The sequence below is a fragment of the Pan troglodytes genome, chromosome 13 (genome assembly GCF_028858775.2).
Source record: "Pan troglodytes isolate AG18354 chromosome 13, NHGRI_mPanTro3-v2.0_pri, whole genome shotgun sequence".
In the NCBI taxonomy this organism is placed as follows: Eukaryota; Metazoa; Chordata; class Mammalia; order Primates; family Hominidae; genus Pan; species Pan troglodytes.
Window position 1 is genome coordinate 79,046,190 of NC_072411.2, and position 4,503 is coordinate 79,050,692.

General features: G+C 43.6%; 1 pseudogene; it reads left to right on the top strand.

The window, feature by feature from the left end:
• Positions 1-399: 399 nt before the first annotated feature.
• Positions 400-2,232, top strand: LOC129143275 (tigger transposable element-derived protein 1-like; annotated as a pseudogene).
• Positions 2,233-4,503: the final 2,271 nt, after the last annotated feature.

Below are 4,503 nucleotides of genomic sequence, written 5' to 3' on the forward strand. Positions count from 1 at the left end.
TTGCTCTTCACTTTTCCACTTCGCAGATATTGCTTTTTTTTTTTTTTTTTTTTTTTTACAATTTGCAGGATTATGGTAACCCTGTATCAAGCAAGTCTATCGGCACCATTTTTCCAACAGCATGTGCTCACTTCGTGACTCATTTTTATAATTCACATACTATTTCAAACTTATATTATTATATCTGTTATGGTGATCTGGGATGAGTGATTTTTGATGTTACTATTATTATAACCACTTAGGGGCACTACAGTGTTTGTATAAGATGGTAAATGTAATCAATAAACGTTGTATGTGTTCTGACTACTCCTCCAACCAGCCGTTCTTCTATCTCTCATAAGGATTTCCCAATGCCTGGGACACAACAATATTGAAACTAGGCCAGTTAATAACCCTACAATGGCCTCTAAGTGTTCAAGTGAAAGAAAGAGCCATAAGTCTCTCTCTCTTTTCACTGAAAGCTAGAAATGATTAAGCATAGTGAGGAAGGCACATGGAAAGCCAAGACAGGTTGAATGCTAGGCCTCTTGTGTCAAACAATTAGCCAAGTTGTGAATGCAAAGGAAAAGTTCTTGAATGACATGAAAAGTATGACTCCAGTGAACACATGAATGATAATAAAGTGAAATGGCCTTATTGCTGATAGGAAGAAAGCTTTTTATGGTCTGGATAGAAGATCAAACTAGCCACAATATTCCCTTAAGCTAAAGCCTAATTCAGAGTAAGGCCCTATTTCTCTTCAATTCTTCGAAGGCTGTGAGAGGTGAAGAAGCTGCAGAAGAAAAGTTTGACGCCAGCAGAGGTTGGGTCATTAGATTTAAGGAAAGAAGCCATCTCCATAACATAAAAGTGCCAGGTGAAGCAGCAAGTGCTGATGTAGAAGATGCAACAAGTTCTCCAGAAGATCTAGCTAAGACCATTGATGAAGGTGGCTACACTAAACAACAGATTTTCACAAAACAGCCTTCTATTAAAAGAAGATGCCATCTAGGATTTTCGCAGCTAAAGAGGAGAAGGCAATTTCTGGCTTCAAAGCTTCAAAGGACAAGCTGACTATCTTGCCAGGGGCTAATGCAGCTTTAAGTTGAAACCAATCTCCATTTACCATTCCAAAGATCCTGGGTCCCTTAAGAGTTATACTAAATCTACTCTTCCTGTGCTTTAGAAATGCAACAACAAAACCTGGTTGACAGCATATCTGTTCACAGCATGGTTTCCTAAATTTTTTAAGCCCACTGTTGAGACCTATTGATTAGGAAGAAGAGTCCTTTCAAAATGTTACTGCTTATTGCCAACGCACCCAGTCACCCAAGAGCTCTGATGGAGATGCACAAGGAGATTCCTGTAGTTTTCATGTCTGCTATCACATTGATTCTGCAGCCCATGGACCAAGGAGTAGTTTTGACTTTCAAGTCTTACTACTTAAGAAATACATTTTGTAAGGCTATAGCTGCCATAGATAATGATTCCTCTGGTGGATCTGGGCAAATTAAATTGAAAACCTCTGGAAAGGATTCACCATTCTAGGTGCCATTAAGAACACTGTGATTCATGGAAGGCAGTCAGAACATCAACATTAACAAGAATGTGGAAGACGTTTATTTCAACCTTCATGGATGTCTTTGAGGGGTTCAAGACTTCAGTGGAAGAAGTAACTATAGATGTGGAAATAGCAAGAGAACTAGAGTTAGAAGTGGAGCCTCAAGATATGACTGAATTGCTGTAATCTCATGATCAAGTTTGAATGCATGAAGAGTTGCTTTCATGCGTGAGCAAAGAAAGTTGTTTCTTGAGATGGAATCTATTCCTGGTGTAGATGCTGTAAACGTTATTGAAATGACAACAAAATATTTAGAATATTACATAAACTTAGTTGATAAAGCAGCAGCAGGATTTGAGGGAATGGACTCTAATTTTGAAAGAAGGTCTACTGTGGTTGAAAAGCTATCAAACAGCATCACATGCTGGACAGAAATCTTTCATGAAAGGAAGAGTCCATTGATGCAACAAATTTCATTGTTGTCTGTTTTATAAGATATTTTATATTTTGCCACAACCACCCTAACCTTCAGCAACCACCTGATCGGTCAGCAGCCATGAACATTGAGGCAAGACCCTCCACCCACAAAAAGAAGATGTCTTGCTGAAGGCTCAGATGATTGTTTACAGTTTTTAGCGGTAAAATATTTTAATTATGTACAATTTTTAGACATCATGCTATTGTACAATTAATAGACTACAGTACAGTGTCAACATACCTTTTATATGTACTGGCAAGCCAAAAAATGTGTATTACTCACTTTATTGCAATATTTGCTTTACTGCAGTGATCTGGAACCCAACCTGCAATTGTATCCCTATACATAAAACACAATACTGTTCAGCCATAAAAACAAACAAGCTTTGCCACAACATGAATAAGCCTGGAGAACATTATGCTAAGTGAAATAAATCAAACACAGAAAAAAAATATTGCATAATCTCACTTTGAAATCTAAAAAAGTGGAAAAACTTTAAATATACAGAGATAAAGAATAAAACAGTGGTTACCAGGGGTGAGGGGGAGAGAAGGAATGAGGAGATGTAAGTCAGAGGATCCAAAGGAGCAGATATGTCAGATGAACAAGTCTAGAGAACTAATGTGCAATGTGAGAACTATAGGGAATAATATTGTATTGCATTTTGGATTTATGCTAAATGAGTATATTTTAGCTGTTCTTGCCACAAAAACAAGTAAGTGGTAACCATATTAAGAGGTGACAGCGTGCTGGCAGCCCTCGCAGCCCTCACTCGCTCTCAGGGCCTCCTGGCCTTGGCGCCCACTCTGGCCGTGCTTGAGGAGCCCTTCAGCCCGCCGCTGCACTGCGGGAGCCCCTTTCTGGGCTGGCCAAGACCGGAGCCGGCTCCCTCAGCTTGCTGGGAGGCGTGTAGTGAGAGGCGCCAGTGAGCAGGAACCGGGGCTGCACATGGACTTGCGGGCCAGCTGGAGTTTCGGGTGGGCGTGGGCTTGGTGGGCCCCCCACTGGGAGCGGCCGGCCGGCCCTGCTGGCCCAGGCAATGAGGGTCTTAGCACCCGGGCCAGCAGCTGCGGAGGGTGTGCTTGGTCCCCCAGCAGTGCCGGCCCACTGGCCCTGCGCTGGATTAACTGGGCCTTAGCTGCCTCCCCGTGGGGCAGGGCTGGGGACCTGCAGCCCGCCACGCCTGAGCCTCCCCCAACTCCGTGAGCTTCTGTGCGGCCGGAGCCTCCCCGACGAGTGCCGCCCCCTGCTCCAAGGCACCCAGTCCCATCGACCATCCAAGGGCTGAGGAGTGTGGGCGCACAGCACGGGACTGGCAGGCAGCTCCACCTGCGTCCCTGGTGTGGGATCCACTGGGTGAAGCCAGCTGGGCTCCTGAGTCTGGTGGGGACTTGGAGAACCTTTATGTCTAGCTAAGGGATTGTAAATACACCAATCTGCACTCTGTATCTAGCTCAAGGTTTGTAAACACACCAATCAGCACCCTGTGTCTAGCTCAGGGTTTGTGAACGCACCAATTGACACTCTGTATCTAGCTACTCTGGTGGGGACTTAGAGAAACTTTGTGTCCACATTCTGCATCTAGCTAATCTAGTGGGGATGTGGAGAACTTTTGTGTCTAGCTCAGGGATTGTAAACGCACCAATCAGCACCCTGTCAAAACGGACCAATAAGCTCTCTGTAAAACAGACCAATCAGCTCTCTGTAAAATGGACCAATCAGCAGGACGTGGGTGGGGCCAGATAAGACAATAAAAGCAGGCTGCCCAAGCTGGCAGTGGCAACCGGTGGGGTCCTCTTCCACACCGTTAAGGCTTTGTTCTTTCACTCTTTGGGTCCACATTGCCTTTATGAGCTGTAACACTCACCACAAGGGTCTGCAGCTTCACTCCTGAAGCCAGCGAGACCACGAACTCACCGGGAGAAACAACGCCAGACGCGCCGCCTTAAGAGCTGTAACACTCACCCTGAAGGTCTGCAGCTTCACTCCTGAGCCAGCGAGACCACAAACCCACCAGAAGGAAGAAACTCCGAACACATCCGAACATCAGAAGGAACAAACTCCAGACACGCCGCCTTTGAGAACTGTAACACTCACCGCGAGGGTGTGAGGCTTCATTCTTGAAGTCAGTGAGACCAAGGACCCACCAATTCTGGACACGATATGAGTTGACAGCTATATTAATTTGTTTTACCTGAGTAACCTTTTAACTATCTTTAGGTATCCCATAACATTATGGTTGTGTACCTTAAATACATACAATAAATTTTATTTAAAATAAAATGGCTATATAGATGGCTCAAAGTATGTTCATGTTCATTATCTTGTGGTTATTAAAGTAAAACTAAATTAAAATAACGTAATAATTAGCTTATAATCAAAGCTGCCTTAATAATACCTACATGAACCCAGAGAAGTTCACAGACCCCTAATTTGAGAAACACTTCTCTAACTAATAAAAATTGTTTACAGTTGCCCTAAACAT